This window comes from Olea europaea, chromosome 1 (genome assembly GCF_002742605.1).
Source record: "Olea europaea var. sylvestris chromosome 1, O_europaea_v1, whole genome shotgun sequence".
NCBI classification, from domain to species: Eukaryota; Viridiplantae; Streptophyta; class Magnoliopsida; order Lamiales; family Oleaceae; genus Olea; species Olea europaea.
Window position 1 is genome coordinate 2,757,807 of NC_036237.1, and position 24,894 is coordinate 2,782,700.

At 33.4% G+C, this 24,894-nt stretch overlaps 1 pseudogene; it reads left to right on the top strand.

Moving 5' to 3' along the window:
• LOC111403028 overlaps positions 1-22,554 on the top strand; it is a 28,198-nt pseudogene extending 5,644 nt beyond the window's left edge.
• Positions 22,555-24,894: the final 2,340 nt, after the last annotated feature.

A 24,894-nucleotide genomic window follows, 5' to 3' on the forward strand; every position in this document is an offset into this window, starting at 1 on the left:
ATCCCCTAAAAGGTGAGCGTAAAGGAGGCACCGTTGGCAAACCACTTCCAGGTGTTCAGGTTAGTCCTATTTTTTGGGTTGAAATCAACATTTTAAAGTCTTTACATCAGATGGAAAAACTATTTTATATACCCTGATTAAATTCGCATGAGTTTGTCTACTTATAATGGGGTTATGATCTGGGTCTAGTTTGTTAAAGTGAGTATATGTTCTACTGAATATTTAATGATTCTTCTTCTTTTAAAACTTCAAGGGAATCACAATAAACGGTACTTAAAAGATGAAGTTAGACTTCTTTTATAATTTATGAGGAGCACGATTAATTTATTGATTCTAGATGCGACAATATCTACTTTTGGTATGACTTATGCACCACATAAAACTTGTCAAAATTCATTTCCTGTGATAGGCCAAGATCCTTTGCTGATGATGGAAGTAGCGATGGGGAGGTGGGCGAACTTTGCATTAAAAGCCCTTCGCAATTTAATGGATACTGGAAGCTTCCAGAGGTAATTCAAATTTCGAAGATAATCATGTTTGTGTCCATCACGTGTAGTGGGTGTCCATCATGTGTAGTTGGTGTCCAGTCTAACTAATGGAGCTTGGGAGCTTCGAAACATGGTTGCTTTTTCTTTGAAATTACATACTCAAACTTCCCAAATTAATGTCTTATCATCTAACATCTGATAATAATCAGACCTGGGCTAAAATGACTGTTTTGCCCTTCTAATTATTTTCGTAAGCTCACGTTTACTACAACTTAACGTCTTACACCCATCAAATATAAGATAACTAGACTTGGGTGACCGTTTTGCATCTTCGTAAATTTGTTATATGAAACCCGATCTACTTCTAAAATTTGAGCTGTAGCGCTCAACAAATATACTGAAAAGGCTGTAGTTCGATCCAACCAACACCTAGAGGGGGGAGGGGTGAATAGGTGTCTATGCGGAATTTAACAATTTAATTAAGTTATGCAACAAGTCACATAAATTAAACTGTCCAAATTCATTCACATGATTTAACTACCTATGTTGAATTGCCGGTTGAATTGAAATTGACAGAAAGCAATAAATAACACAAAAATTGTTGACGGAGAAAACCCAACTGGGTAAAAACTCCGGGCACAAGTCAGTAGGGATTCACTATAGAAGACTCCAACTTACAGTACACCAGACATGACTGTATCTAACAACACTCTGACCTCCTTACTGTATCAACCAAAGCTCTCCTGGATTCTGCAGATCTGCGCCAAAATCCCAGCCTTGTATTTCTTCTATTTCCCGTGAATCAACAAGAACTCCAGTTCTTCAATCAACCTCCTTCCCGAATCTTCAATCAACTGATATTCTGGAAGTAGTGAGGATTTTTGATAGGTATTTTGTTTGAAAAGGTGTTTGATGTTTTTTTCTTCAATAAATCATATGGTGAAGAGTTTTGCAATTGATCCTTTGGTAGAGAGGAAAATATTGTGCTATGTGTTTTGCCAAAGGTTGTTAATGAAAAGCGAATTTTTTGTTTATATAGTAGGTCGTTTTTTATAGTATGGAGCGTTTAAAATTCGCGAGGAAGGAAAATTACCAAACGCCAGATGACACTGTCGCTCGAGCGAAGTGCCAGCGAAACTATAGCGACGCACTCTCGATCGAGCGAAGTGGTGGCGAAACTCCAGCGACGCAAGTTCTGTTATTTAGGCTCGAGTGAGGTCAGGACGAAACTCTAGCACCAATCTTGCGCCGTTTTCATCTTCAAAGCATCCAACTTTACCCTAGACCTATACATTAATTATTGCGAAATTGCAACACAAGTCCCTGAACTTTTAGACATTGACAAATTGGTCCTTGACTTTACAAACTCGACAAATTGGTCCTTTTGGTCACAGATTGTCAATTACAACATTTTCCTAACAAACTCCCCCTTTGGCATTCTGTGACAAAATTATACAAGACAATCAAGGACACAAAAAAATGTAACTCCTAACGACCTATTCATTCAATCAAAGCAACTATCTCCTGTCAAACCTGTTTCCTGAAATACAGAAACTCAATACCAAGTGTAAAAGTACGTGAAATGGAAACAGTAAATAAAACAAGGAATAGTGCATATGTAATTAACCAGATTAAGAAGCAATAGTCATGTAAGTCAAAAAACATCAAAAATATACATCAATATTGCTAAAACATCAAACTTTAATCTAGTCATTAAATAGATATCAAACCACAGTTATATCACAGTTAAATTAAGATTAAACTATCTACTCCCCTTTTTGTCACAAATGACAAAGGATCAAAAACTAAAACTAAAACTAAGAAGCAGCACCACCCGCACTTGGTGACTCATCACTAGTCTTGTCACTCAAGCTCTCATCCAATCGATCACGAATCCAACGCAACTGACGCTGACACATTGATAGAGCACACCGAAATAAAGAAAGCTCAGCAGACTGATGCCCCGAAGCAGCACGTAACTGCGTGATCTCTGCCATCATACGAGCCTACTGCGCGACTAAAGTAGACATCTGACCCATAAGCATCACCATGGCGTCAACAGGCAAGGAAGCCACCCCTGGAGCAGAAGTAGATGTTGAAAGAAAGGCAGCTCGAAGCGGAACAGTTGAAGAAAAATCCGAACGAGGCGGAAGAAAGACACGGGAACCCGCAGTAAGAATATCAGTAATAGGATCAAAGGGCTCCGAAAAATCAAAAACATCAACGGGCTCAGCCTGAGCGGCAACTTGAGCCGAAGAGGATGGGACATGGGATCGACTTTGGTGAATGGTCTGCTGTCCTATCGGACGACCTATACGAGTAGAAGACCCCTCAGGGAAAGATGCACCAAGAGAAAGGACAACCCGATGAATCAAACAAGCATAAGGTAGCCCTAAACGATCCCCAAGAGTACGAAAAGAAGCTAGAATCTGCTGGCACACAAAAGTAAGAAGGTCGATAGAGTCCCCATGAAGTAGGGCATATAGAAAACGAGCCCGTACCATCGGTAAAGAAGAAGTATGGGCAACAGGCCATAGGTTTGTGCACATGATGCGCAACAAAACCTATCGATCAGTGGGTAATGAACTCGTGGCCATAGCCGTAGGCCCCCCAGTAGACGGGGTGTTCAAAAGAGTCGACCGAACAAGGGCATCGGCCGGAAGAGAAGCAGGGAGAAGATAGGGATACGTCGAATGAGGAATCTGAGGTATACTTAACGCAAGAGCTACTGCAGACGAAGTAACTCGAAAAGAATGACCTCTAAGAAAACTCCTAAATGACGACCCATCCACCTCATGAATATTAGTATAAAACTCTTGAACGAAGAGTGGAGGCGGCGGTGTAAGACCAACAAGAAGGGGCTCCCAACCCCGGGAAACAAAAATAGCGGCAACGTCAACAGGAAGGTCAGATAGAATTACCTCACGCTCCATGAGAACGGGGCGTAAGGAGAACTGAGACGTGAAGACCTCCTGAGCTGTAGTAGAAATAAATCGGGATCTACTATAAGATGTCGATCCACTAGCGGGCTGTGCAGAGGTACGAGAGCGCTTACGAGCCATCTGGCACATGCGGAGATGAAAAGAATAAGCATAATGTGAAATGCACGCATCACGATGCAACATGATATGAGAAGATGCACACACGGAAACACATGATCCAATCACATAAACATGAATGAAAACACACACGGCATGCAACGACACTCAAACAAGTAGGAAAGAAACGAAGGAAAAGAAGGAAATAAAAAAAATCAAAAGAAACCAAATAAGCATAAAAAAGTTAACTTTCATCGAACACGTGGCGTGCGTGACTTCGGCACCAAATTCCAAGCACATACGAGACCCAATCAAAAATCCAAACACATCCCTAAAAACGACATGCTATGGACTTCACAATCAAACAAACCACACATCAAATGAATCAACAAGGTGCAAGAACTACATTGATGAACATGAACCAAAAATTTAGAAAAAATGTGAAGAAAACCATAGGAATGCACTATAATTTGGGAAATGGAAAGCAATACTCGATGCAAAACATGTGTACAAGCAAGATGTAATGCCAAAATAACACAAACCAACACAATGAGCAAGAAAAGAAATCAAACAAACCAAAAAAAATTGAAAGCAAAGAAAGTTGGGAATTACCTAAAGATTTTGCCAAAAAGTCAGTGTTTCAGACCCAAGATTGTGTTAAAGATGTTGAATTGAGGTCAAAAATGAATTGGGAGTGAATAATTTCGATGGAAGAAGAAAAGAATTGAAGGAAAAAAAATGATGAAATGAGCGAAAAATTGAAACAGCCGCATTTTTAATATATATGTCGCTCGAGCGAGACCGGGGCGAAACTCGAGCGACATCCTTTCTGCTTTTGTCGCTCGAGCGAAGTCCAGGCGAGACTCGAGCGAAAATGAAATGTCAAAAATAGCACCAAACATTTGAGATTTATGAAAAGTAGCACAATTTTGAAAAATAACGAAAATAGGTCCAAAAATTTTTATTTTTATTTTCAGTTGTATGTATTATTATTTTTTTGTTTTTGTAAAGACAAACTAAAAAATCAATGATGAAGCACGTACCCAAATATGTAGATGATACGAATAATATGCACAAAATCACAAACCCGACATTCAGAGCATGTAGACAAATCTTAAGTCCACACATAGTTTAAAATCCCATAAGTAAATTTTATACAGAACATCAGCGTGAAATGTGTCACGTAGTCCATGCAAGTTAGACTCAAAACCTTAAATTAGTGAGAAAGAACACGTGAAAACAATTGTAAAAGAGTGTATATTGACCAAGTGCCAGTTAAATCCAATTCCACGAGGACCTATATCAAACAGTATAATTGTCACAATTTTACTCCCCCTAATTGTATGCCATTTTTTTATTATATATATATATATATATATATAGAGAGAGAGAGAGAGAGAGAGGAAAAAATAGCATATGATATTAGAACTTACAAGTATAAGACATAATAAATTAACCTACCAAGTAAAATATAGTATATATATTTGTGGTTACTTTGAAGAAGATAATATTGTAGGAATATATTATAAAGAGTTAACTGAAATTTTAGAAATTTTAAGAATTATTAAAGATTTACCTTTTGACATAAGAGAAAATATTATAAAAAGAATTCTAGTTGAAGAATATAGACATATTTTTATAATAGGAAGAATCTCTTACGATTTAGAACTCTGGATACAAATAGAAAGCTTGAATATTTAGATTTAGATTTAAGAAATACTAGTAAAAAAGTACAAACAGTTGATAATAATATAATTAAGTGCAATTTAGACAATAAGTATAAATTACATAGTTTATTTTCAGAAGATCCAAGTCAGAATTATATAGTAGATCTAATTATAAATTTATCAAAAATTTAGAACTAGAAAATAAAAAACAAAATAGTTACTTAGAAATTATAAAAGAAAACACTACAACTAGGGATCAAGAGATTAAAAATATAAAAGAATCTTTAGATTATATTAAAAATCAAAATTCAAGTATTTTAGAAAAATTGGTTAAACTAGAAAAAATACCATCTAAGGTAGATTTAACAGAAATAACAAGAATTTTAGATTCTAATAAATCTAAAGAGATAGAAATAGGAACTACATCAAGTGTAGAAAAAGACTTAAAATCATTAACAAATACTTTAGAAAAACTAAGTTTTAAAAAAACAGGAAAAGAAAAAGTAACTAAAAAATTACCTAAAGAATACAAATTTCCAAGATGAATACAAATCCTTTTTTAGGAAGATCTAGAACAATAAATGAAGAAGCATCTACATCCAGATATAGTACTTCAAGTATAAGCAGATATATAATAGAAAGAGTTTTAAATAGGCCAGTACAATATAATCAAAATATAGAAGAAATCATAGACCCTCAACAAGATTACTTAAGATTTCAAACTAATGGATTAAGAATTCTTAACCCAGAAATACTATATAATAGAGGAATTTTTGAAACAAGAACACAATTTTTTAGACATAGTAGAGAAGTATCTGTTCAATGTATAGAAAATCAGGTAAGAAAATTAAGTTTAATATCAGAAGACTCTAAGAAAGAATTAAAAAAGAAAAATTTTAGATTTATGCATTTAGGATTAATAGTTATAGGAATAAAAGGACTAATGAGAAAAAATCTACGATGTAAGGTTTTAGTTACTATATATGATGAAAGAATTAATAATATAGATAAAAGTATGATTGCTAGTACAGAAGTTGATATGAATAATAATAATGGAATAATTTATTGTAATCCAAATTTTTTATTAACCATTAAAGATTTTTTAGATAAAATTAAAATAGGAATTCAAATAAAAGGATATGAAGAGGTTGAAAGTGGAGATAATTTACTAATAAGTATAGGATTTTTAGGAAGATGTTCAAATAATTCTCAGACAAAATATAAAATTTATATAGATAAAGTAGTGAATCTAATGAGTAGCAAAGGAATTAACATGGTTAAACCTAAAGAATATTCATCAGAACAATTAGCAGGATTAGAATGGGATATGGATAAGTTTTTAGAAAACCAAGAAACAATTATAGCACCACAAGAAGCACTAACTTATAAAGATATCCATGGAAGAACTAGTCTAAGATTTTTAGACTATAATCAGGTACAAAGATAGAATGATTTTGAAGAGGAAACTAATCCTAAAGAAAAACAAAATGAACCATTTCAAAATCAAGTCCATCTAGAACTAATAGATGAAGAATTTGATAGAATAATTTATCCAAAAGAATTAGGAATGAATTTAGATAATAAAGAACTATTAGAACTAGAAGATCAAATGTATCTTAATAAGACAATTACAGAATTTGAATATTTATATTATGATCAAGAACAAAATATAAGAATAGGAACTATTAAAGAAGATAATGATTCAGATAATTCTGATTTTAGCTATATAAAAGAACTTATGGAAGACTCTAATACATATAGAACCTTTAGTGATACTCCTTTTGATAGAACAATTAAACATGAAGCAATGATTTATGGTGGAGGATTTCCCCCAAGAGGAGCTTATCCTTTATATAATAATACAGAAGGAAAATATATAGCAAGAGGAAGTGAAAGACCTTTAGAAAAGAAAGTAGAATTCCAATCAGATCATAAAACACAAATTTTAAATATTACAGCACATGATCCACAAACATGGAATAATGTAATAGATGTATGGAAGAATACTATAATAGGACATTATATTAGAAATTTTCAAGAAATGGAAGCTTTAGATATGTATAGATATTTAGAAACATTTTTAGGAAAAAGTGTAAAAATTATGTGGGAAGCATTTAAACTAGAAAAGAAAGAAGAATTTGAACAATTAATTAATATGGGTAGTAATCCATATAATTTTGTTAATAAAATACAGATATTAATAACAGGAGCAGACCCAAATTCAGGATATATGAGTATACAAAGAAAAGCTATGAGAGACTTAGAACAACTTAGCCTTTATAAATGGACTAAAGGAAGATATGTTAAGAACTTTTTAAATGAATATCATTATTTAACTTCAATATCAGGAAATACGTTTAATCAAGAAATTGGTAAAAAATTATTTCATAAATTACCAGGACCATTAGGATTAGAAATCACAGATAAATGGAATAACTTACCAGCAGTAAAAGAAGAACCAGAAAAACAATGGAGTATAGGACAAAGAATACAACATGTAATAAGATGTTTAGAAGATAAATGCGTAGAGTTACAAATTCAAAAACAACTTAAAAAGATAGACTATAAATTCTGTAAAGATACTTTTACTCCACAAACATATGGAGCCTCTAGTTCAAGAAAAAATAAATATAGTAAAGAAAGAAAGAATAAAAGACTTTTTTAGAAAAGATACTTTCTTAGAAAATCTAATAAAAGAAAACCATATTTAGATGAAAAAAGACATGTTAGGAAATTTAAACCAGAAAGAACTTATAAAAATAGACTTAGTTGTTATGTTTGTAATAGTAATGAACATTTATCCAAAACTTGTCCAAAAAGAATAAATAATTATGATAAGAAGAGTACATTAATAGAATGTACTAATGAAGACTTAATACAATTAGATGAATATATCTCAGATAAAGAATCTATTTATAGTATTATATCAATAGAAGACAAAAATTCAGAAGAAAATAAAGAATCTGATTATGAGATAATAGATGAATTCTCTAATATAAGACTACAAGAAGAATCAGAATCAGAAGAAGAACTAAATTTAATGAATAATATAATTATAGAATGTTTACATAATTGGGAAAAATATAAAGGAGTACATAATATATCTTGTTATTTATGTAACTGGTATCCTGTAAGAAAACTTAGAGCTAAATGTTTAGAATGTTATAAAGAAGCATGTATAAAATGCTTAGAAAAAAAAAATCTTATTGAAAAAGAAGAAGTCAATTCAGAAATTTGAAAAGAAAAAATTGAAATATCAGAAATAAAAATTCTCAGAAAAAGAATAGAAAGTTTAGAAGAAATGCAGAAATTTATAATAAATAAAATAGAAATATTAGAATATAATAATAAAGGAAAAATAATAGAAATAGAAGAACAAAGTCAAAGTACAGAATATAAAGAGAAAGAATATGTTCAAGTAATATGTAACCCAGAAAAACTTAAAAGTATTAACGTAAAATTTTACATAAGAATAGGACAATATGAAATAAAATGCTTAGGTTTAATAGACTCAGGATGTAGTAATTGTATAATTAATAAGAAACTAATCCCAAAACAATATATAACATACTCAGATAAACCAATAGAAGCACAACAAATGGATGGAGAACTTTATACTTATACAGAATTATTACAATCAAATAGTAAGATTAGTTTTGAAACAAACTGTGGTAGAAGTATAGAATATACCTTACCAAAAGAATCAGTTTGGGTTAGACCTTTAAATATCAAAGATACAGATTTTATCATAGGATTAAGTTTTTTATTAAAAGACAATGGAAGTGTTACAATTACTAAAGATTTTTTACATTTACAAAAACATACATTATTTACACAAACACAGATTACCTATTTTCCATCAGAGTGCATAGAGAAGCGTGGTGGAATTAGTAGCAATACTTGTAAGTGTGAAAAAGAAAGAGAATGTCAATTAATAGAAGAAGATAATTTAGAAGAAATAAATTCTGAAACTTCAGAAGAAAATAATTTAGATTTTGAAACTATAGAATTAATTGATAATAAAAAAATTTATGATATGTTAATAACAGAACAAGAAATAGAAAACTTAATTTCTAGATTAGAAAAGATGGAAATAATAGGAGAAAATGTTTTAAAATACTGGGAAAAAGATAAAATTCTATTTGAATTAAAAATTAAGAATCTAGAATACATAATTAAAACTAAGAATATAGAAGTAACAAATTTAGACTTAGAAGATTTTAAAATACGTATAAAAGAACTCTTAGAATTAGGAGTAATTAGAAAATCAGATAGTCCCCATAGATCAGCAGTCTTTATAGTTAGAAAACACTCAGATATTGTTAGAGGAAAAAGTAGAATGATTATTAATTATAAAAGACTTAATGATAATACTATAGATGATACTTATAATATACCAGATAAGACAGTTTTAATAAATAAAATACAAGACTGTAAAATCTTTAGTAAATTTGATTTAAAGTCAGGATTTTGCAAGTAAAAATGCATCCAGAAAGTATTAAGTGGACAGCCTTTACCTGCCCAGAAGGACACTTTGAATGGCTCGTAATGCCATTTGGAATTAAGAACGCACCAAGTATTTTTCAAAGAAAAATGGAAAGTATTTTTAATAGGCATAGTAAGTTTGTAATAGTATACATAGATGATATTTTAGTATTCAGTAAAAATAAACAAGAACATAGAGGACATTTACAAATAGTATTTTCAGAATTTATAAAACATGATTTAATAATTAGTAAAAAGAAAATGATTTTATTTAAAGAATTTATAGATTTTCTAGGAGTTAATATAGGAGAAGGTAAAATTAAGTTACAACCCCGTATTGCTAAAAAGACTTTAGAATTTCTAGATAAATTAGAAGATTTAAAACAAATCCAAAATTTTTTAGGATTAGTAAACTATGTTAGACCATTTATAAAAGATTTAGGAAAAATAGCAGGACCTTTATATGCAAAGACATCTCCTACAGGATAAAGATTTTTTAATCAAGAAGACATAAAATTAGTCCAACAAATAAAAGAAAAAATAAAAACCTTACCAGAATTAGCTATGCGTTTAGATTCAGAATATTTAATTATAGAAACAGATGGAAGTATGACAGGATGGGGAGCTATATTAATATGCAAACCCAATAAATATACTGATAAAAGTACAGAAAGAATTTGTATGTATAATAGTGGAAATTACAAAGAAAAAGGAAATTTAAGTAGTATAGATGGAGAATTATTAGCTATAAATTATGCAATAGACAGTTTTGAACTATTTATTATATCCAAGAAAGAAATAATAATAAGAACAGATTGTGTAGCCATAGTCTCTTTTGTTAATAAAATAAAAATAGATTCAAAAAGAAGTAGTAGAAGAAGATGGCTAAATTTTATAGATAGAATTACAAATACAGGAATTAATATAGAATTTGAACATATTAAAGGTAGTGATAATAAAGCACATATTAAGTAGGATAATAATAGATAGAAATTATTAATTTTGTTTAACACAATTTCTTTATACAGATGACAAGGCCAAGACCAAGGCCTATAAGACCAGAAATTCCACCTGGGAATTCATTTGCATCAAGATTATTACCACAGACTCCATTTAATCAGAACAGACCAATGCTACAAGACAGATTAAGGTTTGGAAACCAAGAACTTATAGTTTTTCCCAATAGTAATATTTCTTTTAAAATATTACTGCATATTTCTCTATCTAAAGAAGAAAAATGTATTTTAGACAATTTATGAATTTCTTATAATAAGAATCCAAAAGACCAAAAATATTTTCTTGCATGCATGAATGCATTGTCAGAACATTTTAGTCAGAACAAACAAAGATTTAAATTCTATGTTGTTATTAAAGGAAGAACTCCAGGAATTTTTCATTCTTGGTTAGAAGTTTTAGATTGCATAAAAAAATTTCCAAATCCTCTTTACAAAGGTTTTACAAATTTTCAAGAAGCACTAGATGTAGCAAGACAACAGATAGGAATAAATTTTTATTTATCTCCTTCTTTAAAGAATTACTCAGACCCTCCATTAGATTTCTCTCCAAGTAAAGATCAGAATATTTTCTGCCAACACTGTGAGTGCATGCAGAGAAATTACAAAGTTATCAATGAAGCCAACCAGAACCTTTCACTAGAAAGAGCCCAACTTCAAAAGAAAGTGGCCTAACTAAAAAAAGAGATTTTGGATTTAAAAATCCATTATCCAACAGGTACTATGGAGCCCAAGAAGTCCATAGCTAGTCCAGCCCAAACGGTAGCTGGTAAAGACTTTTCAAATCCGTTGAAGGTTGTGGACTTACCAAAAGCCCAACAGACTCAGGGGACTGTTGATTCCTCTACTAAAATAGATGATCAGACTCAGCAGACTGATAAATCTGCTACAGAAAAGGGTAAAGAAATTTGGGATCTTCTTGGGCAGCCCAGTGGAAAATTTGATTACCTAGTCAAATACAGTCCACCAGACCTTTTCTCTTCAGAACATTTTTCAAATAATCCAGAACTTTCACAAGCCCAAGAATTCCAGTCTAGTAAGGGAAAAGAAAAAATGGTAGCCCAAGATAGCCAAGAATGTCTATTCTTTCAAGAATCACAAGATCCTAATCCAGATACTGTCTCCTTAGAAAAGATTTTTGAAAAAATTGAAGAATTTCAGAAGCAATCTAAAAAAGCCGAAGGAACTTCTTCTAGAAAAAAGAAAAAGATTAAGAAGAAGAAAAATGATAAAGGATTGAGAGAACAAATCAGAGAAGCAGTTAATCAAGCATTTGAGACAATCTTAAAAAAGAATCATGAAGAAGAGAAAGAAATTTCAGAATGTCCAGATCAAAAAGAAAAAGATGAAGCCAGTAATTCCAGACTTTCAGATGAAGACGAAAATCCACGGGATGAAGGATACAATAATTCAGACAGTGGAATGTCATTTTCATCAGTGGCACGCCACAATCTTGATACAAGATAAAGCTTCTCAATAATGCAGAACAAGACAATTTTGACAGAAGAAAGGAAGAAAAAGTAGAAGACTTTTTATCATAATACTGTAGATTTTTAGACTAAAGTTTTCATTATTTTATTATTAGAAAAGGTGTCGGGACTTTTTGAAAAAGAAAAGATTCCCATTTGAATTTTTAGACATTTGATAGACTTTTTTGTAAAATTGGTGGAAATCTTGCAAAAGAAAGATTCCCAACTGTAGATCTTTAGAATTTTTAGTAAAAAGACATAGAAATTCTAGACACTTGTTAGACTTTGAAATGGCCAGAAGTTTTTCGGTGAAACGTGTGCCTTTCTTAGGGATATTTTAGACTTTTTGCTCCCAAAAATTTTTCTATTTAAGGAATGAGTTTCATTTGGTTTAGACAGAAGTTTACAACCTGTGTACTCTCTGCTATCAAAAAATCCTTTTGAAACCCCTCCTCTAGAAAAATTCTCAATTCAAAAAATATTGTATAGCTAAAACACTCTTGTGAATATATAAGGTATTCTTGTATTCTTATTCCTTTTAAGTTTATTTTAGAACTTTAGAGACTTCTCGAAAGGGAAATCCTTAGTTGTAGATCTTTTAAAGATGGATTTATAAATCCCTGATTTATGTTTTAAATTTCTATTTTGTTTTATTCATGTTTATATTAAGTAAATATTTGTTATTCATTTCATCCTATGCATATAATAAAAGTATAACTTGATTTCTAGAAGCCATACTGTTTTTAGGTTAATCCTGAGTGACCCAGATGAATGAAAACTTTTGGTCGGAGTGAGCCTTTTGATGTTTTCTAGAGATGCTGGGGAAAGGGAAAAAAATAATCTAAGAATTTTATAAGGGAGTGTCACGGGTAACCTTATAAAAAGAAATCAGGTTCAAGTTTATATGTCATAGGTGGTGAAAAAAAAAAGGGAAATATATATGATTCTTAAGAAAGATTTATAGAAAACTAAGGAGAGTACTGAGTAGGATTAAAGTTATTAAAAGTTAAAAATCCACACAAAACAACCTATTAAAACAACCAATTAAAATAGGAATTCAAACAAAAGGATATGAAGAGGTTGAAAGTGGAGATAATTTACTAATAAGTATAGGATTTTTAGGAAGATGTTCAAATAATTCTCAGACAAAATATAAAATTTATATAGATAAAGTAGTGAATCTAATGAGTAGCAAAGGAATTAACATGGTTAAACCTAAAGAATATTCATCAGAACAATTAGCAGGATTAGAACGGGATATGGATAAGTTTTTAGAAAACCAAGAAACAATTATAGCACCACAAGAAGCACTAACTTATAAAGATATCCATAGAAGAACTAGTCTAAGATTTTTAGACTATAATCAGGTACAAAGACAGAATGATTTTGAAGAGGAAACTAATCCTGAAGAAGAACAAAATGAACCATTTCAAAATCAAGTACATCTAGAACTAATAGATGAAGAATTTGATAGAATAATTTATCCAAAAGAATTAGGAATGAATTTAGATGAATTCTCTAATACAAGACTATAAGAAGAATCAGAATCTATATATATATATTTAATAACATAAGAATTTAGGTGCAATCCTATCTTCATTAGGCGACAGAAATGACCCCAGTAACGAACTTTGGGCCGGTGACTGCCAAGCCAGACGACTGTAGGGCACCAGGTTAGAAACCCCTAAGGCTTAATTGTTCGAGTCAAATAGGCCCCGAAGACAGAAATAAGTTCAAAGAATAATGTAGAAAATCGGGAAAGACAATATTGATTAGGTTACACTTATCACAGATCAAGTCAAATAGACAAACAACCCCAATCACAGAAGAATACCATCCCAAGTCTCACCCATGCGGTCAAGACCCACCTACAGGGCTACAGTGTGTGCTGTGCGAAAATGCATGACGAGCCATGATAAGTGTATTTTTACACACTTATTTAGCACTTTTTGGGATTTTATTATTGATAAAATTGAGTAGATTTCTATTTATAATTGTGTAATTGTTACTTTTGTAGGCTAAAAGCCCGGAAAGAAGTATAACGAGCGAAAAGAGAAGGAAAAGGACTTGAAGTGCAATTATGGAAGGGCCTAAATGTAATAAAAGTCAAATTTTGAGGACCAAATTGCACTAAATGAAAGTTGAAGGACCTGATCTGCAATTTTGAGATTTTTTGGTCAACATTTTTATTATTTTATCCTTATTTTATTCTAGATATTTTTAGAATATTTATGTTGTGTCTAATAATATCTTTTATATATATATATATATATATATATTATATTTTATCCTTATTTTATGCTAGATATTTTTAGGATATTTATATGTCTAATAATATCTTTTTTTTATATTATATTTTATACATATTCCATATATATACTAATATAACTTGGTAGATAAAAAAAAATTTCCCAACTCTTTCAATTTTCTCTCTATCTCTCTTGGTCTCTCTCTCTCTCTCTTTCTTGATTTTTCTTCTTTTAGTTTTATTTTCTTTTATTAATTTTAGTTTTATTTTGGGAATCAAGTGGATATAGCAAGGAGATCATTAAGGAAAGCTTGAAGAATACATTGAAGGAATTACAATTCGTATTTAAAAGGGTTTTATCTCAACTTTTGTATTCCTTTCATTTAGTTCTTCATGTTTGTAATGATATGTTTATGAGAATCTCTTTGTTATTTTGTTAGAATGATGAACTAAACAAGTTTATGTTGGAATTTATGTATTAGCTTAACCTATTTTCATTAATATCGTGTTATATGTTGTTAGATATGCATTTGTTATCAAAATATTGGTGTATTAATTATCATATTTAAGATTACTACATTTATTTGACGTCAATAGATGTTGTGGTTAGGTAGTTGCGTAATTATTGAAAAATAGTTGCACATAATGGACCGAAATAATTAATACCATAGGTTTATATGGTTTCGACTATACACATTTAGGTATCCAGACATGTATACCTACCCTATGTGATCTGTTGAGTTATTTTCACAAAAATTGAATGCAGTTGTTTGGTTTAGAACGACATAGAAATATGTTAATGCCAAGCAATTAGGGTTGATATTGCTCGACAGAGGTTATTGACTAATTTTGAAAAATCGGGTCTAACCACATAGTTTGGTAATTTGCATCTACGCATAAATGGCTTGAAAAGGGTTAAGCGAAATCATTAAATTCCAACATCTTTTAAAATCAAAATTTTCCACTTTTTAAGTATTATTTAAGCATTTTAAATCAAAATCGAGTTTTCGCCTTTTTATAGTTTTTAAAATCGAACTTTTAAATGTGTGTATCTTTTTCGTTAATTTGGAACAAATACACTCGTAATTGAAAACAACACTCTCTGAGGGATCGATTGGGACTTAAAAGTTCCATTATACTACTTGATCGCGACCCGTGCACTTGCGGCGTGCCATTTAATACCGATCAAGCCGTATACCAAGAACTCCACAGAAAGTGAGAACTACGATGGAACCTCAGACTCGTACACATGATGAAAAATAGAGTTTGATCCTGAATGCAAACATCATAACGTCATACACGATGCACACAAAATTTTTTATTTATTTTTTATTTTAAATTTCAAATGCAAACTTAATACTTAAAAAAAAACTAAAAAAAAAACTAACAAACAAAATGCACCACACACACATTTATCACATACAAGATATGAAATGAATAAGTGCAGATATGATAAATGCATGAATATGCAAAAATTCATGATTAGATAGGCAAACAAATACCAACAGCCGTCCGAAGCGACTCAAACCTCATCCCATCTAGTGGTTTCGTAAGTAGATCGACTAATTGGTTGTCAATAGAAACATGATCTAAGGAGACAACACGTGTCTCAACAAGTTCACGAATAAAATGATGTCATATGTCAATATGTTTTGTTCGAGAATGTTGAATGGGATTCTTAGAAATATTTATAGCACTGGTATTATCACAGAAAACAATCATGGTCCCTTGATTAATTCCATAATCACTCAGCATCTGCTTCATCCAGAGAAGCTGAGTGCAGCAACTTCTAACTGCTATGTATTTGGCCTCTGCCGTCGATAGGGATATGGAATTTTGTTTCTTACTTAACCATGCTACTAGATTGCTACCCATGTAGAAACAGCCCCCAGAAGTACTTTTTTCTATCATCTGCATTCCCCGCCCAATCGGCGTCGGAGTAGCCAGCCAAATCAAGATTAGAATTTCTAGAATAGAAAATCCCTAGATCAACAGTACCACTCACATATCTAATGATGCGTCTAACAGAGCTTAAGTGTGATTCTTTGGGATCTGCCTAAAATCGAGCACACACTCCAACACTAAAAGCAATGTCAGGTCTAGTAGCTGTGAGATAGAAAAGACTACCTATCATGCTTCTATATAGGGAAGGATCTACACTCTTACCTGAAGGATCACGACCTAACTTCAAGCTAGTACTCATAGGTGTCCTAGTATGCTTCTTACTATCTAACCCAAACCGCTTAACTAGATCCTTTACATACTTAGACTGTGAAATAAACAAGCCATCCTCAGTCTGTTTCACCTGAAGTCCAAGGAAATAACTCAACTCACCAACCATACTCATCTCAAATTCTTGCTTCAAACACTCGGCAAACTCATATGCTAGAGACTCGGTAGGAGAACCAAAAATGATGTTATCGACATAAATTTGAACGATAGTGATAGTTTCTTCAATGTGTCTAATAAATAAGGTTCTATCAGCACCACCTCGAGAGAAACCATGTTCCTCAAGATATGACATAAGTCTCTCATACCAAGCTCTAAGAGCTTGTTTCAGACCATAGAGTGCTTTGTGGAGTTTGTAGACATAGTGGGGAAACTTTGGATCAACAAATCCTTTCGGTTGTTCCACATAGACTTCTTCTTGAAGAAGTCCATTCAAGAAGACACTCTTAACGTCCATTTGATGTAGCTTGAACCCGAAGGTACAGTCAACAGCAAGCAGAATCCGAATAGACTCAAGTCGTGCAACAGGGGCAAAAGTCTCATCAAAATCAATTTCCTCAACTTGAGTATAACCCTGAGCAACTAATCTGGCCTTATTCCTAGTTATAGTACCTTGGTCATCTGTCCTGTTCTTAAAGATCCACTTAGTACCAATAACGTTACAATTCTCAAGTCTGGGTACTAAGATCAACACATTGTTTCTAGCAAATTGATTGAGTTCCTCATGCATTGCATTCACCCAACACTTATCACTAAGGGCCTCTTCGACTTTCTTAGGCTCTACCTGTAAAACATAGCTAGTATATGCTAGATTGTTCAGTACTCTCTTACGAAGCCTCATACCTTCATCCAAATCCCCAATGATATTATCCTTAGGATGATTAGACTTGACCCTAGTTGATGGTTCCTTAGGGATTGTGTCTTGATCTTGTGGATGTGTTTCCTTTTCAAGAGTTTCAGGAATTTTAAGAGATGATTCAGGCACAAGCGGTTCAGTAGGATCACTAGACCTTATAAGATTACCATTTCTATCATAATTTTCAACATTCTCCCCCTCACTCACACCATCATCTATCACAACATTGACTGACTCCATCACAGTACGAGTACGTGAGTTATATACTCGGAATGCTCGACTATTTCTAGAATACCCTAAGAAGATTCCTTCGTCACTCTTAGATTCAAACTTACTCAAGTTCTCTCTATCACGCAAAATGTAGCACTTACTCCCAAACACACGAAAGTATTTGACAGTAGGCTTTTTACCCTTTAGAATCTCATATGGAGTCTGATCGGTTTTGGGTCTAAGGTAGACTCTATTGATTATGTGGCATGCAGTATTAACAGCTTCTCCCCAAAAATGTAAGGCTAGCCCCTTGTCATGAAGCATGGCTCTAGCTATATCCTGAAGAACACGATTCGTCCTTTCAACCACCCCATTTTGTTGAGGAGTGATAGGGGAAGAGAACTCATGTAGTATCCCTTCATCCATGCAGAAGCTCTCAAGATTGAAATTTTCAAACTCTTTTCCATGATCACTTTGCATTTTGGACACTTTGTAATTGAGTTCATTACTAAGCCGTTTACACAAAGATTTTATAAGGTCACATGCATCAGATTTTTCCCTAAGCAATTCTACCCATGTGAACCTCGAGAAATCATCTACCACAACCAGAATATACCGCTTACCTCCTAGACTCTCAGTCCTAGATGGTCCCATTAAATCCATGTGTATCAATTCCAGGGGTCTTTTGGTCAAAATTTTAGAAGTCTTTTTATAGATTCCTTTAATTTGTTTACCCAGTTGACATGGTCCACACACAACATTTTCACTAGGACCTATTTTAGGCAAACCATCTACCAACTCCTTTTTAGCCAGTTGTACTAGACTCTTATAGTTTAAATGACCCAATCTTTTATGCCAGAGTTCACTCATATCAATTTTTGCACTCCTACACACATAGTTAGAATTAGGTAGGACTCCATAATAGTTATCAAACGTTCTAACTCCTTCAAGGACCACCCCACCGAATGAATCATACACGGTACTTCTCTTTTCCACAAAGCTAACCTCAAAATCAGCATCACAAATCTGACAAATACTTAACAAGTTCGACTTTAAACCTTCCACATAAAGCACATTTGAGATCACAGATAATCCATGTATTTGTACAATACCTTTGCCAAGAATAGGTGCAGAGCCCCCATCTCCAAAGGTAACCATACCCCCATTGCATTCATCAAGAGTAGTGAATAAAGTCTTGTTACCACACATATGCCTAGAACAAGCACTATCAAGGTACCACATATTGAAATCTTGGGCTTTTAATGCAACATGAGCAACATAGCAATTTACCTGACCTGAAAGTCCAGCTAGATCCTCCTTTTTAACCCAAACTTTCTTAGATGACGTGGTACTCCTAGTCAGTCTAGTAAGCATCTCAATCAAATGACTAATCTGATTAGTCAGAAAACTAACCTGACTTGGAATATTCTGATTTCTACGCTCATTGCCTAACTTATAACATCTAGGCCTAGTGTGTCCTAGAGCTCCACAGTGGTGACAGGTGGGAATGAACCTAGGCTCAAAGGTACGTGTCTGTGAGTGTTTGGGCATAAAATTTCTACGTGATTGATGACTTTGTTCCCTCAAAATATTCTTACCCTTATTTGGACTGTTGACAACGTTAGACTTCCTAGAGGCAGAAATGAATACAGTTTTAGATGGACCAGCACCATGTGTATTACCCTCAACATATCCTAGACCTTTCCTATCTCCCGTAGGCTTATTCATTCCCAAAATATCATCCAATTTCTTAGTTCCACTTATGAAAGTCTAAAGATGAGCATTAGATTTCTCCAATTCACTAGTGAATGTCTTAACCTTGTCTTCCAACTTCTCATTGACATATTTTAACTCACTACACTCTTAAGTGAATTCTGGAGATTACTAGCATGTCTCTCTTTTTCTCTTTCAAGTTCATCAACCTTTTTGAGTAGGGCTTTATTGATCTTTTTGATTTTAAGACTCCCCTTGAATAAGAGTTGATAGGCCTCATGTATGTCTATGTCATCCTCATCCTCTTTACTAGAATTATTGTCGTGAAGTTCTTCCTCAACCTTGTCACTCTCCTTATCAGATTCACTCTTAATAGTCGACACAAATGTCATATAGTTCCCTTCATCTTCACTACTAGATGACTCCTGCCTATCACTGGTCTCAGACTCGTTATCAGTGTGTGAAACAACTAAGGCCTTACCCTGCCCTTTTCTTTGATTCTTCTTATAACTAGGGCACTCATTCCTATAGTGACCTATACCTTGACATTCATGGCACCTAACCAAACGTGGTTTATCACTAGAACTTTTATTGTTAAACCTTTCAGTTTTTTCTTATGAGAATCTGCTAGGGACTCCACTTTTTCTATCCTGAGGCTTTCTCCTATTTTTGAGAGCCTTTTGAAATTTCTTCACAAAGTAAGCAATTTCATCGTCCCTCAGAGACTCAGTATTGGAAGATTCATCCTCTTTGATGGATTTTAAAGCAATGGACTTTCTTTCTTAGGTTGTGTGATAGTGAGTTCATAAGTTTGCAAGGATCCTACAAGTTGTTCAATTTTAACTTCATCTAGATCCTTACTTTCCTCAATAGCAGTAACTTTAGGCCTAAATCTCTCGGGCAAGGACCTAAGTACTTGTCTAACAATTTTAGACTCGGGAATTTTCTCCCCTAAATTGAAACTAGAATTAACAATATCATTCAATTTTGCATAAAATTCATCAAAGATTTCGTCATCTTTCATCCTCACTTCTTCAAACCTAGAAGCTAGCATTTGTAATTTCGAGTTCTTTACCGTTTTAGTTCCCCCATGTGTAGTTTCAAGAATATCCCACACCTCTTTAGCAGTTTCGTACATTGACATTCTCCTAAACTCTTCGGGAGACATGGCCATAAACAAGGCTTGACGTCCCTTACTATTCCAATTACACTCAGCTATCTCATCCTTAATCCACAGTGATATATCAATAAGGTTAACAGTTCCTGATACGATAGTGGAGGGAGGTTTCCAGCCATTTTGAACCCTCAACTAAACATGCTCATCTAAGGACTTAAGAAACACATGCATTCTAACCTTCCAGTAAGCATAATTACTTCCGTCAAAGTACGGAGGTACAGAAAGTGATAGACTCATCTAGATAACTATGGGTCAGGACTCGAGATATGGCTCTGATACCACTTGAAAAGGCTATAGTTCGACCAACCAACACCTAGAGGGGGGGTGAATAGGTGTCTATGCGGAATTTAACAATTTAATTAAGTTATGCAACAAGTCACATAAATTAAACGTTGTCCAAATTCATTCACATGATTTAACTATCTATGTTGAATTGCCGGTTGAATTGAAATTGACAGAAAGCAATCCCAACTGGGTAAAAACTCCGGGCACAAGCCAGTAGGGATTCACTAGAGAAGACTCCAACTTACAGTACACCAGACATGACTGTATCTAACAACACTCTGACCTCCTTAATGTATCAACCAAAGCTCTCCTGGATTCTGCAGATCTGCGCCAAAATCCCAACCTTGTATTTCTTCCATTTCCCGTGAATCAACAAGAACTCTAGTTCTTCAATCAACCTCCTTCCCGAATCTTCAATCAACTGATATTCTGGAAGTAGTGAGGATTTTTTATAGGTGTTTTGTTTGAAAAGGTGTTTGATGTTTTTTTTCTTCAATGAATCATATGGTGAAGAGTTTTGCAATTGATCCTTTGGTAGAGAGGAAAATATTGTGCTATGTGTTTTGCCAAAAGTTGTTAATGAAAAGCGGATTTTTTGTTTATATAGTAGGTCGTTTTTGGTAGTATGGAGCGTTTAAAATTCGCGAGGAAGGAAAATTACCAAACGCCGGATGACACTGTCGCTCGAGCAAAGTGCCGGCGAAACTCTAGCGACGCACTCTCGATCGAGCGAAGTGGTGGCGAAACTCCAGCGACGCAGGTTCTGTTATTTAGGCTCGAGCGAGGTCAGGGCGAAACTCTAGCACCAATCTTGCGCCATTTTTCATCTTCAAAGCATCCAACTTTACCCTAAACCTATACATTAATTATTGCGAAATTGCAACACAAGTCCCTGAACTTTTAGACATTGACAAATTGGTCATTGACTTTACAAACTCGACAAATTAGTCTTTTTGGTCACAGATTGCCAATTACAACATTTTCCTAACATATACTTCTATCACTTGCTAGGTTACTAAGGAGTCATTTATTGATGACGGATTTTTCAAGACTGGAGATTGTGCTAGAATGGATGAAGATGGATACTATGTCATTTTGGGATGTACGTATTTTAACTTTTCAAATCTGTTGTATCCATATTGAATCGGTTATAGTCTTGTCTTGTCATATATATAATTTCTTATGTAGCTTGCAAATCACTCCTAAGTGAATATCTTGCAAAATTATTTATCTAAATATTAGTATTTTCATTTGATCTAAGCCTATGTTTGGCTCATGTTTATAAAAACACCCAAGTTACTTGTTATTCACATATTTTGAGGACCCACAAGTACTACTAACTTATTTTCCACTCATTTCTATCTGTTTATAATATGAGCTATTTATAAACACTGCCAAAACATGCTCTAAATGTAGTTAATCTGCTTCCTTGCTATATGCCATTGATTTTTGCCTCCTCTTATTGCTTGCTGTTCGTGGTTCATTTGATTTTTATCCACAGTGGTGGTTAGTGAAAAAAAATGGCTACCTATTCATTATTCAGGTACTAATGCTGACATTATGAAGGTTGGTGGATACAACTATACAAGTCATCTGCGTTAGAAATTGAAGAAGTTCTTTTAGAGGTTTGTTTTTCTCTTTCCACTAATAATCAATCTACAATAGACAATACATAAATTTACTCGTACATTTTGTTCATATTGTTCCGTGAGGAGAAAATTGTTGGTTAGAAAGATATTAGCAGCATCTAGTGCGTGTTTTGCTTAGCTTATAAGTGTATTTATGATTATTTAACTAAGTTTAGAGTAAATAATATATTGTTTCTCAAAGTTGAAATTTATTAAATTACTTATTTGAAAGTAATCCCTACCTTACTCCTAAAATAACAACACTTTTTTTACTTTCGTGTAAGAAAAGAGTAACTTATCCAACATGTTCGAAAGAAATTTTTCTTTAAAGTAGTTTGATTCACGTTTAAGCTTAGCTAAACATGATGTTAATCAACATTATCAACTTTTCTGTGTACAACATCTAGCTATTGCAGAGTGTTGCGTGTTGAATTAGTTGTGTGCGCAATACTTGTGCCTGCAGCAGAGATGAAAAGAAAATGGAATGAGGAGTCGAAGCCTGCTCTAACTTTGGAAGAACTTTCCGTGTGGGCTAAAGTGAAACTTGCACCCTACAAGGTATGGCACATTGCCTTCTTCGAGGTGTTCACGTGGGACAAAATTACGGAGCAATCATCCCTACACTAAAAGCAAATTAATAAAAATTTCAAAGTTGAATTAGAACTGTGACGCTTCTCATTCCTACTTTATCTAATATTTTTTCTTAATGAGTTGGACAGAGACATAAGAATCCCACTTTCTAAAGTCTTTATTTTCCCGGAAGGGACGCTCTATCGGGAGGATCAAGAAGTTGAAAATTCTAGAAGTTTGCTTTGTGCTTTAGTAAACCGAAATGGAGAGATCTCTATCTCCCATGGCCCTTATTTTTCTTAAGAAAAAGAACGGAAAGAGATCTTATTTAGGTTGGTTTGTTTGCGAATCGAACATCTAATTGCATTTCAATATTCTATTTTCTCTTGGGAGGTGGATATTCATGTATTCAGACTGAGTTATATTTTCACGTGACTTCCATCTTTGTTAGGATCACTTCGTCATATATTCTCATTACTTTCTATATGTAGATGATATCATTTTGACAAGTAACGATTCTTCATTTTGAGGGAGGCCAGCCTTTTTGATTTTTTCATGATTCAAAGACTTCCTCTTTTTCATTATTATATTTGTTATTGTCTGAACATCTCATTTCATCGTTCTAACTGGCTTTTCTAGATCCCGACCCGCTTGCTACTACGGGACTCGCTGCCTCGTAATTCTATGGGAAAGGGGATTTAACCTTCAAGTCCTATTTCTTGTATCCTCATTTTACGCATCTTGTTCACCCTCCTTTCACAATGTTCCTCCACTTCATATGCTCAATGTCACCAAAAGCCTCTCAACTATGCTTTTTATTCCCGATTTCAGGTAAATAAGAAAGAGCTGAAGAAAAAGCTATCAGATGATAAACAATGATGGCTCATATCATAAGGTGAATTATACCATGCAGGGGAGTACTAGAAAAGAAAAAGAAGATAATTTTTTTTTCTATAACAGTGCCAAGTCCTCCAATTTCTTTTGGATGCAGATCAGGCATATGTATTAGACTATTTAGCTTAGCTGGCAATTGATTGTAGTTCCGTTAGTTGGTTAGATGAAGTTAGTTAGTTAAAGTTAGTTAGTTAACTGTAGTTTAGTGAGCTGGCATATTCTGTTAATGCTGGCATATTCTGTTAATGAACCAAGCTGTATTTATATCTGGTTGTACGACGTTTTCAGATGAATGAATCATTTCTTTCATTTCATAGCTTTCTTCTTCAATTTGGTATCAGAGCATTTCCTTTTTTTCTGAGAAATCCAATTTGATTTGAAGTTTGATTCATGGCTTTGAGTGTACCGAACTCAACATCAAATAATCCTTCATCGTCAGTCAGTAATTCAGTAACTGATGATGGAACCAGCCAGTATTTTCTACATCATTCGGATAGTCCAGGCCTTGTCCTCGTTTCACAGCAATTGGTTGGGGACAACTATGCATCCTGGAGCCGATCGATGATGATAGCACTCTCAGTGAAAAACAAATTAGGATTCATCAATGGATCTATTCCTCGGCCTGAAAATGACCAGGAATTACTCAATTCATGGATCCGAAATAACAACATTGTCATATCCTGGATTCTCAATTTTGTATCCAAGGAAATCTCTACAAGTGTCATATATTCCGAATCTGCATATGAGATTTGGATGGATCTAAAGGAGCGATTTCAACAAAGGAACGGGCCACGCATATTCCAGTTGAGGCGAGACCTGATGAATCTCACACAAGGTTAGTTACCTGTCAGTGCATATTTCACAAAATTGAAGACAATTTGGGAGGAACTCAGCAACTACCGACCTATGTGTTCATGTGGAAAA